The sequence below is a fragment of the Plecotus auritus genome (assembly GCF_963455305.1).
Source record: "Plecotus auritus genome assembly, chromosome: 1".
Classification (NCBI taxonomy): Eukaryota; Metazoa; Chordata; class Mammalia; order Chiroptera; family Vespertilionidae; genus Plecotus; species Plecotus auritus.
The window spans coordinates 139,107,263-139,122,412 of record NC_137770.1 but is presented as its reverse complement, the minus strand read 5'-3'; the positions used below and the strand labels follow the sequence as shown (position 1 = coordinate 139,122,412).

General features: G+C 45.3%; 1 protein-coding gene across 2 annotated transcripts in view; it reads right to left on the bottom strand.

Moving 5' to 3' along the window:
- Positions 1–4,138, bottom strand: part of APBB1IP (amyloid beta precursor protein binding family B member 1 interacting protein) — a 135,120-nt gene extending 130,982 nt beyond the window's left edge. The window contains exon 1 of one of the 2 annotated variants that reach the window (XM_080641491.1): positions 4,012–4,138. The gene's annotated coding sequence lies outside the window, so the exon portion shown is untranslated. The remainder of the gene's footprint in view (positions 1–4,011) is intronic. The other variant, XM_080641492.1, reaches the window with a different exon arrangement.
- Positions 4,139–15,150: the final 11,012 nt, after the last annotated feature.

The following is a 15,150-nucleotide window of genomic DNA, read 5'->3' as shown; positions in this document are numbered from 1 at the left end:
CTTCACAACTGATTATACTATCTTGTCTTCCCACTAGGAAGAACCTAACTAAACAAAGGAGCCCTGGCTGGTGTGGCTCAGTTGGTTGGAGTGTCGACCTGTGCAACCAAAGGTCTTGGATTGGATTCAGGTTAGGGTACGTACCGGTTTGGGGTTCAATCCCCAGTCAGGGTGCGTACAGGAGGCAACCGATTGATGTTTCTATCTAAAATCAATGAAAACATATCCTCAGGTGAGGATTAAATAAAAAAAGAGCACTAATAAGGCAAGTTATTTGCTTGGTATTCTTCCTTTAATCTTCCCTTCCCTGACCCCACAGAAAGGTCCATGTTTTTCCATCATTTAAGTCCTTATCCCTAGTATAGCACCTCCAGAGCTGATACCAGACTGACTCAGCTGAAAGGTCAACTGTGCTTTTGACTCCCTGGGGAATCTTCTTAACCTCTCTATGCTTTCATTTCTTCAATAGTATAAGCCCAGGATGAAATGATGCATCTAAATTAGTTAGTGCAAGTCTGGTACAGCATATAAGCTATAATTATTATTTACTATTACTATCTGACTGAGTTGACAAAAAATAAAGAAAACAGTTCGTATGAGTCTTAATGGTTCAAGTGCATAGTCAATGTTCATGTGAAGCATCCATCTTATATAAAAACTGTTGTTTAAAATTTTAACCCTGCTATTTGGCTTCTGTAAATGCTTGCTTGCTTAAATAATAAGGAAAATAAGACTACTCCCATTTCATAGAGGCCATTAAGCCTTCCCCAGATGAAGTTATCAGTGCTGGCACCAGGCCAAACCTTTGGTTGCGGTCTCAAAGCCCCAGCACATAGGGGCTCTTTAAGAACTTGCAAAGGGGACCGGAACAGAACCCCATATTTGGGAGACAAAGAGAGTAAAAAGGTATAAATACAGGCAACTTCCTGTGTGACGGGGCCCAGAATTTGAGAGACATTTTCCTCTGGGCCCGTGTGTAATAATAATAATAATAATAATAATAATAATAATAAATGTAACTCCATCTAAATGTTGCTTGGTTCTTCTCTGGTTTTCTGTAACACATGAAATGTTTGGAAACTGGGTGATGAATTCAAGCTTCAGAAGACGCATGGAGAAGGAGTGGAGCTTTGGAGTGGTGTGTCACCTCTGCCTGCTCATGTCTCAGGGTTGGTGCCCACAGGGCCAGCTGCCCTTGTGACATTTGGATGGGACAGCCCAGAGGTGGAACTGACACTGTTTCTGTACTTTCAGCAAACACTTTTGCAGTCCTAACTCTGGTGCCAGGAACGTGGTGAGGCAATAAGGAAGCAGTGGTGGCAGGTCACATCCTCTAGTCCTAGAAGCGTCCTCAGGCCCTGACATGTCACATCTCATGTACAGTCTAGCTCCTTAAACTGTTTTTAGGTCATTTAATGCCATACCTCAGTGCTGCTATCCTTTCTTCTCAAAAGAAATCTAATTGATGCTTTTCTAAATATATAGCAGTTTCCTCTAAAAGCCATGCATCTCATAATTATTATAACTCTAATACATATAAACCAATTTACTATAAAACCAATATACCAATGCCTTACATTTTGGCATTTATTATGTACTCAAATGTATAACAAATACTTAAAATTTAAGTTACTTGCCAGTTAGGATGACAGGACTAATATAAAATATGGACATATTTTCCACACTAAAATATTAATTACGTTAATAAGGATTGTTGTATTTTGAGGTGAGAATTACTAAGATCATTCTATTGTCTATAAATCAATGCATGAGGTTCTATAAAACTGATTTTGGTGTGACAGACTATAAAATGCAAACTTAATTTATTATAATATTTGTGGAATCACTAAAAGTGTTCGGTATAAAAATAATTAAATAAGGTTGAGGAGTATTAGAAGTAAATGAAAATAATAATGCTTTTTGAAAGTAGGATGGTTAAAAAAATTCAAAGTGGCATATTAAACAGTCATTTATAGCAATGAATTTTATAAAAAGCTTACTGGAAGAATAATATGAAGATATCTAAACAATTTTATTTATAAGTGAAAAAAGGCAAAAAAAGTGGGCAATTAGTATACATTCTTAGGATATAAAAATACAGAAAATGTAATGGATACTAACATCACTTAGTAAGTATTGTGTTTAAGATTTAAAGTAACTAAATCATAAGTCATCCACATTACAAAATTATATTTCTAAAGAAATAACAATTGAAGAATTTTGAAATCAAACTTGGGCACATCAACTCAGTTTTTCAACAGAACAGAAATTTGCCATCAATAGGCCAGAAATTGACTGTATTCAGAGAAACAAAAGGCCTCTAAACTATTGATCTTTCAGAATCTAACAAAATCTGTTATCATTATTATTTTCTCCATTCTTGTTGGTTAGTGATCAGCAATTCTAACTTTATCAGCATTCCAGACAGGACAAATTCAAAGAATTATAGCAATTCCCTAATTGCTATTTTAACGACAGACATAATGTAGTGCAATAATCTCACTTTACTGGCAAATTATCTCAGGTCCAGAGAGGTTAAAACTTATTCAAGGTCATACTTGTTCTAGTTAAAGACAGAGATGAACCCCAGTCTCCCAAATACCCAGAAAAGACACAAATATTAATAATATTGTAAAAATTATTACGTCCTGATGGTCTGAAGATGACGTTAAATTTCTTTGACCTTTCACCACATGTTAAGCAGGCAGGAAATACCATTTGGAAAACATGACAGCTTTCTTAGCGGAACCTCGGTTAATTTTGCCAGCCAGCATTACTGTCAGAACGCCCATGTGCCGTTCCAGTATTTCAGCGAGGCCAGAGGAAAATTGCCACTGGGGGCTCATGCAAGGGGACAAAGGCTCTCTTTCTGAAATTTCCATTCAAAGGCCTAGCCAGTGGTCGGCAAACTGCGGCTCACGAGCCACATGCGGCTCTTTGCCCCTTGAGTGTGACTCTTCCACAAAATACCACGGCCTGGGCAAGTCTATTTTGAAGAAGTGGCGTTAGAAGAAGTTTAAGTTTAAAAATTTGGCTCTCAAAAGAAATTTCAATCATTGTACTGTTGATATTTGGCTCTGTTGACTAATGAGTTTGCTGACCACTGGCCTAGACTTTAAAGTTAGCAGTAGCCTAGCACCCTTAACTTGATTAAGCCACGTTATACCACCAGGAACAATACCCTGGGGAGTAATAAACTCATGTGCCCTTTCCCTCTATGTTACTTACTTTCCTCTGCTACTCCATTTCTCTTTCTGTAACGGTCACATTACATGTTCTTTTTGAACCCCTTTGCTGTGAATGTCTAGGAAACAGCACAGTTAGCCTTCCACATGGTATGAATAATAAGAAACCCCTCCCCAGAGGAAAATGAGAGGTACACTGAGCAAAGTTTTCAGTGGGGCCCCTGCGCTGAGGCCCTCCAGGATATAAGGCATCTTACTAATTCCCTTCATGCTATAAAACCACACTCTGGACATTAATTTCCAAGCCACATTACAAACCTCCGCGTGGTGTCCATATTTTCCCTCTGTCTTAGTTTACGACAAAAAGGACAATAATTCAGAAGAAAAGTTATTTTTAAAAAGAAGAAACAGTTGTCTGAAAGTTTTCAAGGAAGTGTCTCAAATTCTACAGGACTTGCATTTAATCTACAGTGCCCAGAAATGCCCCAGGAATCCCTTCCAGTTGGCGGGGCTTCTGGACCTGGTGGATATTCCTCTTGGTTCCTCATGGGAACTGGTAGCAATTTTCTGGGCAGGAAAGCAGTCAAATCTGATGAAACCGGGCGCAGGGAAGGCCAGCCTCAGCCCCAAACGCCCAGGGAGCTGGGTCAAGTGGGGACATCAGTGGTGGGACCCTGGGGAGCTGGTCCAAGAGGGGGTGGGGGCGCGCGTCCCTCAGGAACGCTGGGTCGGGCCTGGGACCCAGGGTCCTGAAGCAAGGTGAGGTGACTTCCCCAGGGTCCAGGCTGCAGGTCCCATTGCTCCCATGCCGGCTGGCACCGCTTACCTCCAAGGCTGTCTGGGGATCTGGCTGGGGTGCGGGCAGGGCACGGGGTCGGCCTCGGGACACCGGGGAATGCGACGAAGTGCACTAGGCTGCACCGGGCTCAGGTCTGCAGCCTCAGGGAGGAAGTGGTGTCAGCCCTGCCCTTCCCCCGCCAGCGCAGACGTGGGGCGCTTGCGGCTGCTTTGCATGAAGGGCAAGGGGGGCGCCTGGTTGGAGACTCTAGCGGAGAAACACGGATGGAGCACGACTGTGAAAAGTCGGGGCTGATCTATCCTCCTCATTGCATTTGTATCTCATTTCCTCTTACTTGCCCCCTCTACACTGCAACCTTGATAACCCTAAGGAAAGAGGTGTTGTTATTGTTGTTTGTTTGCTGTTTTTAAATTCTGGTAAAGTTGTGCCTTCCTGGCTCATCTCTCCCTTACTTGCGCCAAGCGCCCCCTTTTCTAAGGAGTGTCCGTTGGAGAATTGACCTTCTTTGTCGCCTCAGTATATTAGTGGAAACTGGCAAAGGGATTTGGGGCCAGAAGACAGCTGGATAGAAGCCCAAGAACCGGATTTCTTTCAAAACTGTCTTTCTAAGTGTTTACTTCAGTGCTTTCTGTGCTTCCTCTTTCGAACGAGTTGTGCAAAGGCCTCTTCCTGGCTGTGCGCATTTCACCCCCAGGGCACGCAGCTCCGCAGAGGGACCCGCGCATTCTACCAGACAGGCTGTTCCCTGAGTTCAGCTGACTTTGTGGGAACCCAGAGTGGTGGAGGGATTGGAGTAGGGGTGGGGACAGGTGCACTCAGCAGAGGCCATTACTTAAGGATCAGATTAACAACCTTCTCACCCCCAAAGCTTAACCACACTCAGATGGCAGGTGAGGCTGTAGCCTCTCACACATTTGGTGGAAATCTAAAATAGTAATGGCATGAGCACTGCAGGTGGGGGTGGGAGTGGTGTTAGGCAACAGCTACTTAATTTACATGTGGAATTACCCTTTGACCCCGAGATCACACTTCTAAGAATGTATTACAAAGAATCAGTGATGAAAAGAGGTAATGCATATGCACAGGGTTTTTCTGGTCCCTCCTATTTTTAACAGCCAAGGACTGAGTGGAAATAACCCCAGTGGCCTTGGGGAGGGGAGTCTCCTGAGAGAATGTGGGGAGATCTGAAAATACAGCAGTGAAAATCCATTATGAATGGTAAATAGGGTTGCAGTAACCTCCTCTTCCCCTATACAGCTGTCTTCACATATTTCCATGTGGAGAGGTGGTGGAGACATAAAGATAGAAATTGGACATATAAGTTAGGCAATTTCATAGTTCAGTCATTTAGTTAATGAGAAACTATTAAGCATCTACTCTTCTAAGAGCAATGAAAATAGTGAAGAAAATAATTCCTTTTCTCATGGTTGGTACATTCTAGTTGGGAGAAAGTAGACAGTAAAGAAATATTTAACAGGTCAAGTGCAAACGAAAAAGTGGCCACACACTAAAGCTGACAAGATCAGGGGAGGTGCATGGAAGGCCTTACAAACTCAGAGACCTAAAGTAACCACACAGTGTTATCAGTGGAAGTGGGTTATCCACTGGTGGAAGTGGGGTATCCCCTTCCCCACTGGGTGCTTGGAGTTGGGCCCTTACAATGTCTGGAGAAAAATAAATTTCTGAGACTCACACAGGAGGAGGAGTGATTTACATCCCTGGGTTTGCAAAGTCCCATTTCCCTCCATCCAGGCCTGGAAAATGTGCAGCTGGGGACTCAGTAGAGCTTGAAGCAGAACCAGTGTCCAGAGTTTGCTTTCCATGGTGGAGCTGGGTCCTGCATAACATCAGGCTACTTGCAGTCCATTAGTCCATTGTGTGTGCGGTCCACGTGGCCTTGGGCTATGCGGGTAAATGCAGGAGCATGAGATTCCCACAGGCCAGGAGCGTGGGCCTAGCAAGAGAGAGAACTCCTTTGTTTGGGAGGACAGTGTCTCAAATCTTCTCACATTTGCAGTGGCCACACCTATTGTAACCAATGACCTGTTCCCAGGTGTTCCTGACAGTCAAGCACCTTCCCTATTTCAGGGAGACTTGACTGGGCATGCACCTACTCCTCCCCTGTGCAGTCTCCCGCTGTCATCTGCGGGGAATAGCCCTGGGAGTGTTAAATTGCAGTTTCCTGGGACAGCTGCATAAAAGACATGCCTAAGAAATTTGGCCTTCCCTTTACTCCTCAGATGCAAAAAGAAGCAGACCATTTGATGGATGAGAACAGAAAATCCCAAAACCAAAAACATAACCTGCGAATTTAATGCACAGTAAAGTGACATTTTAAACGAGGCCAGAAAAGGTGGTTTGTGACAGGTGAGTAGCCTTTTTAAAGAAAAAGTTCTTACACGTTAACACCGTGCTCCAAAATAAATCTTGGATTGATTGAACATTTATTTGGGGGAAATAAAATGTAAGTGTAAGAGGTGAACCAAAGGGGAGATGAAGAGGAATGCAGAAAGGGGTTTCATTTCATCAGGAGAACAGGCAGTGGTTTCTGGTAAATTTGCCCTTGCAGACACATATTGCCACAATCCCTGAAGCCATGAAAACATCCGTCTGTTTTTGCATCAGGTACATTCCCTGGAGGTTGGCTAGGGCACAGTGGGATGAGGAAGAGAAATAAACTGAGTCACAAGGAGATTTAGAGATTTTTTAAGGGGAGTTTTCTGGGGGACTAGACCTTGAGCGTCCTGAAGTTCCACACCACCCTAGCCCTGGTCTTAGGCAAAGACTGCTTTTTCACTGGGCTGAGTAACCTTTGTAAGCATCTAGAAACACTTAGCCAACTCCCAGGGATGTTTGAACAGAACCCACACCTGCCCATGGGCGGTTCCTGAGATTTGAGAGGCTTGGGCCTTGGGCATGGGCTCTGGCTGCCCTTGACCACAAGGCTCTGTGCACATGGGCAGTTATGTCAGAGGCTGTTGCTTGGTAACTATGATTCTGAGCTGGGAGATGCTAAACTTCCAAACTGCCAAACTGCCGAACTGCCCTGCTTGAATGCTGTGGCGTGAGGTGGTTGGCTAGAGAGCTAGTTTTGGGCTCAGAAGGCGTGAAAAGTGAAGGGAAAGTGAGGCTTCTCTGAAGCCTACACTCTTCACCATGAGGAAGGTGTTTTCTTTTCTGAAGAATTCCAGTGTGGAGGCCATGGGTGCCCCTCCCAGCAGGGCCAAGGTCTCCCTTACCAGTGGGACCATGGTCTCCCCTACCAGCGAGGCCACGGTTGTCCCTACCAGTGAGGCCACGGTTTCCCCTACCAGGGAGGCCACGGTCTCCCCTACCAGCGGGACCACGGTCTCCCATACCAGCGGGGCCACGGTCTCCCCTACCAGCGGGACCACGGTCTCCCCTACCAGCGGGGCCACGGTCTCCCATACCAGCGGGGCCACGGTTGCCCCTACCAGCGGGGCCACGGTCGCCCCTACCAGCGGGGCCATGGTCTCTTCTACCAGCGGGGCCATGGTCTCCCCTACCAGTGGGGCCACGGTTGCTCCTCCCAGCGGGGCCATGGTCGCCTCTACCAGTGCGGCCATGGTCTCCCCTACCAGCCAGGGGAGCAGTGGCATGGAAGCCAGAAGACCCAACTTTCAAGACAAAGATATGAATGCTATCCACAAAGCTGCCAGAGACGGCAACAGGTGGAGAATGAAGCAAATCCTCTTTTTCAGGATAAATGACCTGAATGCAAGAGATGAGATGAATAGGTAATAGGGACTGCAAGGCTGGGGGCCCGGGGTCCAATGGGAGGAGGTGGGTGGGTCTGGGAGAGGCACGCCATTGCCTGGGCTCAGCAGCTGGAGAGCAGCCCTCCTGTCAGCCAGGGGACTGGCTTGACTTCCCTCCTGGGGCCCCGCAGCACCTCCCTGGTGGACACCTTACCTGGGGTTTAGCACTCAGACCAACTTTATGAGCAACAAAAACAAAAGCATAAAGACCCACTCATTATTCTCTTACAGAAAACTTTACTGATGTCTTTTAAGTGATTCAACTACATATCAATAACTGAAATGAAATTAAGTATATACAGCATCTTATATTTGATGTAAACATTTTTATACCATAATGTTACATACTATAGAAAAGTGAATAATGAGAGAGATAATTCCCATAAAAGATCAACTTCTAGGCTAAAAGTTCTTTGGATAAAATCCAATAACCACTTATATCAGTGTATACCTATGTTATTAAAAATATTTTTATTGATTTCAGAGAGGAAGGGAAAGAAATAGAAACATCACTGTTGAGAGAGAATCATTCATAGGCTGCCTCCTGCATGCCCCACACTGGAGATTGAGCCCACAACCCAGACCTGTGCCCTGTCCTGAATCAAACTGCGACTTCCTGGTTCCTAGGTCGACGCTCACCTGCGAGCTACATCAGGGCTCACCTACGTTCTTTATTGAGGGACCTCACAAGGAATTTGAAGTGGAAAGATGGCTGTGGTCCTGATTAGGAAGATTCAATTTCTGAAAATGTGTGCTCTTCCTATGTTTATCAATTTTACAACCAAAAAATATGGTTTAAAATTTTTAAAGTTACCTATTATCGTTTATCATTGTGATGAGATTAAGAAAATTTCTGTATAGTAGACACAGGTTTATCATTTTAGATATCAACATGTGCTATAGATTTCCACAAAGTAGTTGTTTACTAATAGCTGAAAAGACAGATAAATGATTGGAACACAATGGAAATTGCCCAAACACCCAAATATATGCAAGACTTTAGAACTTGATGATGGTGATATTTCATGTTTGTAGGAAAAGGTCAGAAGCAAAAGGTGGAGAAATATATGTTGAGTATTTGGAGAAAACTACGTAGATTTTGATCTCCTCCAAATAAATTCCAGATTAAAAATTTTAAATATACAAAATGAGAAAAGTACCAGAAGAAAACACAAATGCCTATTTATATATTTTTTTCTTTTTTAAAAAATATATTTTATTGATTTCAGAGAGGAAGAGAGAGGGTGAGAGATAGAAACATCAATGATGAGAGAGAATCATTGACTGGCTGCATCCTGTACGCACCCCCTGCCCCGCACCCACTGGGAATTGAGCCTGCAACCTGGGCATGTGCCCTTGACCAGAATCGAACCCGGGACCCTTCAGTGCCCAGGCTGATGCCCTGTCCACTGAGCCAAACCATCCAGGGCTATTTATACTTTTTTAAATGATTACAAACACTTCAAAAGCAAGATTTCTGGATGTTGATTGAGTAATATAAAAAATTCAAACCCTCTGTCTGTCAGAAAATAATATTAGCAGGGTGAAAGAAAAAGTACTAGCAAAATATTTGCAATGTATGTGTATCAGAGAAAAAAATGTCTTCATGTTACAGAGACGTTTTTGAAATCAACAAGAAAAAACTAATTTGAAAGTGGTGGACAAAGTGCTTTTTGCATATGTACAACTGACCAATGGACAAAGGAAAAAATATTTAGTGTCCTTGGTAGGAAAAGGAATTTAAGTTAAAAGAGGAAAATAATATTTTCCATCCACAAGGTTTGTGAAGATGATCAGTGATTATCCTTATACTGCTGCTTAAAGTTTTAGTTGCTTTTGACTTTTGCCATAGACAATTTGGTGCTGAGTACCACATTTAAAAATATATTTATATTCCCTATACCCATCTCTTCTATTTATACTAAAACATCTTTATGAAGTAATTAGATAAACTACATAGTTTGTTTTATTCAGCACTGCTTAAAATAGCACTATAATAAGGTCCGTTTGGCTATACATACACACAAACAAACTATGATCTTGTGTTAGCCAAAAATAGGTGCAAAATGTGACAAAATTCATCTCTGAGCATTTGTATTAAAAATGAGCATTTCTTTGAAAAATCTGATTTCTGAAATGAACCTGTACAAAAATTCTAGTAAATATTATAATGAATGAAATAATCTTGGGGAAGAGCAATGATAGGAATCCTGCACAGATAAAAGTGGTTGCTCACTTCCTGTTTTATGGACTCATTTTTGAAATTTTTTTGAGGATTGGTATCTTCAGAAGGAAAGGGAATCTTTTTTACGTTTATTTTTATTGTTGACACTGTTACAGATGTCCCCCATTCCCCTCCCTCCTCTTAGTGCTTTTCCACCCAGCCTTCACTTCATAGTTGTGCATGTCCATGGGCTATGCAAATATGCATATGTGTTCTTTGGCTAATCTTTTTGAGTCCCCCAATTCCCTCCCTCTGAGATCTGTCAGTCTGTTCCATGTATCCATGCCTCTGGTCCTTTTTGCTTGTTAATTTATTTTATTCCACATGTAAATGAGATCATGTGGTATTTGGATTTCTCTGATTGGCTTATTTTACTCAGCATAATAATCTCTGGTCCATCTATGTTGTCGCAAAGCATATAAGAGTTCCTTCTTTTTTACAGCAGCGTAGTATTCCATTGTGCAAATGTACTACATCTTTATCTACTCATCTGCTGAGGGGCACTTGAGCTGCTTTTTATCTGTGCCTATAGAGTGTATGCATATATCTAATTATACACATGTGTGTTTTACTTTATATAGATTTACTACATAATGTATGCAAACGATTATAGATTAATCATTTCAGTTGTGTGCTTATGAAAATAAAAAATCGAAAATAGCGCCCTGTATAGCTCAGTTGGTTGGAGTGTTGTCTGGTACCCCTCCTGTGGGAACTAATCGATGCTTTTCCCTCACATTGATGTTTTTCTCTCTCTCACTCTCCCCCTCTTCCTCCCTCTTTCTCTAGAATTAATTAAAAATATTTTCTAAGTTAAAATTTTTCTTTTTGTCTGTTTTTGACAGTATAACAGATGTCTCCTATTTTTTTTCCATTTTTGTCCCCTCTCAACCCAGCCTCCACCCCACCACAGGCCTTTCCCATACTATTGTCTGTGTCCATGGATTTTGCATACATGTATATATGTTCTTTGGTTAATCTCTTCCTGTTGCCCAATCCCTACCCTGAGATCTGTTATTCTGTTCCATGCATCCATACCTCTGGACATATTTTGTTCATCAGTTTATTTTGTTCATTAGATTCCACATGTAAGTAAGATAATGTGATATTTGTCTTTCTCTAACTGGCTTATTTCTTTAAAAATAGAAAATATAAGTCATTATTCCTATTCCACAAGTATCATTTTAACTTATAAAAGTTTTCTTTAAAAATATTAAACTCTCCCACTATGTTTATTCATTCTTTCAATCCATCTGTACATGAAACATAACCTGAATATCTAATATGTGGCAGGAACAGTCTACTCAGGACCCTTCCAGTCTATCTCCCAGACCCTTTTTTCATTCTCATGTTGGCCAATATGAGCAAAATGAGAAATAAAAAATGGAATTATTAGGACTTAATCGTAGTTGAAGCTTTTTTCTCCCTGCTTTCAAACAAAAGTATTTCTGAAGATAGGAAATTGTAAAAGATAACCTTTACCTGCCTTTTGAAAAGTATAATAGTACTAGAGGCCCGGTGCATAAAATTCATGCACTCGAAGCGGGGATCCCTCAGCCTGGACTGCACCCTCTCACAGTCCAGGAGCCATTAGTTGGACATCATTCATGCTGCCAGGGGTGGGAGAGGCTCTTACCACCGCTGCTGTGCTAGCCAGCCATGAGCCCGGCTTCTGGCTGAGTGTCACTCCCCCTGTACGAGCACACTGACCACCAGAGGACAACTCCTGCATTGAGCCTCTGCCCCCTGGTGGTCAGTGTGTGTCATAGTGACCGGTCGTTTTGCTGTTTGGTTGATTTGCATATTAGCCTTATATTATGCTAGTGGCCCAGTGCACGAAATTCATGCACGGGGGCGGGGGGGGGGATCCCTCAGCCCAGCCTGCACCCTTTCCAATCTGGGATCCCTCTTGCAATCCAGGACTGCTGGCTCATAACCACTCACTTGCCTGCCTACCTGATTGCCCCTAACCACTCTGCCTGCTGGCCTGCGTGCCCCAAAATGCCCCCCCCTGCCAACCTGATCACCCCGAACTTCACCCCCTGCTGGCCTGCTCGCCTCCAACTGCTTCCTCTGCTGGCCTGCTCACCTCCACCTGCCCTCCCCGCTGGCCTGCTTGTCACCACTGCCCCCCACCGGCCTGATCGCCCCCAAATGACCCCTACTGATGGCCTGCTTGCCCTGAACTGACCCCCCCGCCAGCCTGATCACCCCCAATGGCCCCCCCCACTGGCCTGATCACCCACAACTATCCTCCCCTCTTGGCCCTTAACCACCTCTACCTTGGCCCCACCGCCATGGCTTTGTCCAGAAGAATGTCTGGAATGTCTCCTGGAAAGTTGCCCAGTGTAATTAGCATATTACCCTTTTATTAGTATAGATAGAGGCCTGGTGCACGGGTGGGGGCCGGTCTGGTTTGCCCTGAAGGGTGTCCCGGATGAGGGTGGGGGTTCTCTTGGGAGATTGGGTGGCCTGGGCAAGGGGCCTGTAGTGGTTTGCAGGCCGGCCATGCCCACAATGGGGTGGGGGTCCCCACTGGGGATGGTGCCAGCCTGGGCGAGGGGCTGGGCCTGTTTTCAGGCCAGTCACTCCCCCATGGGGTGAGGGTCCCCTCTGCAGGGCATGGCCAGCCTTGGTGAGGGGTTAAGGGCTGTTTTCAGGCTGATCACAGCCCCTTCAGGGTGGGGGGGTCCCTGCTGGGGTGCCTGGCCAGCCTGGGTGAGGGGCTGAAGGCTGTTTGCAGGCTTGCCCCCCCCCCCCAGCAGGGACCCTCACCACATGGAGGTGTGGCCAGCCTGGGTAAGGGGCTGAGGGCTGTTTTCAGTCTGGCCACACCCCCCCCAGCAGGGACCCTCACCACATGGAGGCGTGGCCAGCCTGGGTGAGAGGCTGAAGGCCGTTTGCAGGCTCCTCCCTCAGCAGCTGGCCCGGGCGACGGTGTCCTAAGCCTCCCGTGCACCCAGGCCAGCTCCGTGGCTGCCGCCCACAGGCCCCTCGTTCGGTAGCTGGCCAGGGCAGGAGTGGGGGGTTGGCTTCCTCCATTGTCAGGGGCAACCCAAGCCTCGCGCTCTCTCTGACTGGATTTGTGGCCACTGCCATGTTTGTCCCGCTAATTTGTATACTCACTCCTGATTGGCTGGTGGGTGTCATAAAGTGATGGTCAATTTACATATTTCTCTTTTATTAGCGTAGATAGGATAATGTATTATTATGGGCCAGGCCTCTAATTTAATTTTTTTTTAGGTAGTTAAAGGGAGGGGTGGAATTTTCACTTGAGCCTGAAGTTAAAATTGCCTTCAGCTCAAAAATCTGCATACCATTGAGACATATCTTGGCGAGGCTCATTCTGAACCCCCACACTGTTCTATTATGTGTATAAGTATTGGGAACCATCTTATCTCGTCAGTGAAAGGTACCTTTTGTTTACAATGACTAACTTTATCTCATGAGTTGTGTTTTGGCTTCAAGCCTGTATCTAGTATTCATGCAGCAACTTCAGCTTTTCTGTTCAATATTTACCTGACATATATTTTATTTTATTTTCTCTAACTCTTTCTAGATTTTTATGTATTAGATAAGAATAGCCCATGGACATAAACAAGGGTCTGGTGAAGGCCCAGAAGCGATGGGTGCAGGGTGGAGGAGATCAATGAGAAAAAAAAAAACACAAAAAACTAAAACAAAGGGACATCTGTAATACTTTCAACAATAAAGATACATTTTAAATAAAAAAATATCTTAGTTGAAAAGAGTTTTATGTGAAATAATATAAGTAATTGCTCTACACTGTACTTTATATTCTCAACTCATCTCAAAGAGATATTAATTGACCCTATGTTCACTGACTGAATGACTGACTTCTGTCATGCCGACCCAGCACTGACTGCCACGAGGGTTGCCATCAGACCTGCTTTTCTCTCTCGGCCTCTGTCCAGGCCTGATTGCAGCCCCCTCGGCAGTCAGTGCTGGGTCGCTGAGGTGCCCGCAGCGTGGCAGTCAGTGCTGGGTCACCAGGACTGACTTCCGCCACTACAACCCAGCACTGACTGCCATGGGGGCTGCTATCAGACTCTGCTTTTCTCTCTAGGCCTGATCGCAGCCCCCTCGGTAGTCAGTGCTGGGTTGCTATGGCGACCCAGCACTGACTGCAAGACTGACTTTCCGTGTTCGGTTGAGCCTTTGGTCATTTTGGACATTACGGACCCTGGCTCATTCTATATACATTAGATGAGCGGTGCACGAAATTCGTGCATGGGGGTGTGTGTCCCTCTCCAATCTGGGACCCCTCTCACAATCCAAGACTGTTGGCTCCCAACTGCTCACCTGCCTGCCTTCCTCATTGCCCCTAACTGGTTCTGCCTGCCAGCCTAATCACCCCCTAACCACTCCCCTGCCAGCCTGATTGATGCCTAACTGCTCCCCTGCCAGCCTGATTGCCCCTAATTGCCCTCCCCTGCAGGCCTGGTCACCCCTAACTTCCCTTCCCTGCAGGCCCGGTCACTCCAACTTTCCTCCTCTGCCTCCCTGCTCACCCCTAACTGCCCTCCCCTACAGGCTTGATCACCCCGAACTGCCCTCCCTTGCAGGCCTGGTCCCTCCCAACTGTCCTCCCCTGCTGGCCACCTTGTGGTGGCCATCTTGTGTTGACATGGGGACAGCAATCTTTGACCACATGGGGGCAGCCATCTTGTGTGTTGGAGTGACGGTCAATTTGCATATTATTCTTTTATTAGATAGGATAGAGGCCTGGTGCATGGGTGGGGGCCAGCTGGTTTGCCCTGAAGGGTGACCTGGATCAGGTTGGGGGTTCCTTTGGGGCGTGGGGCAACCTGAGCGAGGGGCCTATGGTGGTTTGCAGGATGGCCATGTCCCCCGGAAAACCACGCAGAGGCCTTGGAATCTGATATTTATTTATCTTCTACAGTTGAAACTTTGTAGCCTTGAGCGGAGGCCAGGGTGGGCCAGGGCAGACGGGAAGCTTGGCTTCCTCCATCACCGGGGGCAACCCAAGCCTCCTGCTCTCCCCATCTCCGTGGCCGCCGCCATCTTAGCTGGGATTTATTTATCTTCTAAAATTCAATCTTTGTAGCCTTGAGCGGAGGCCTGGGGTGGCCAGGGTGGGCGGAATGCTTGGCTTTCTCCATCGCCAGGGCAACCCAAGCC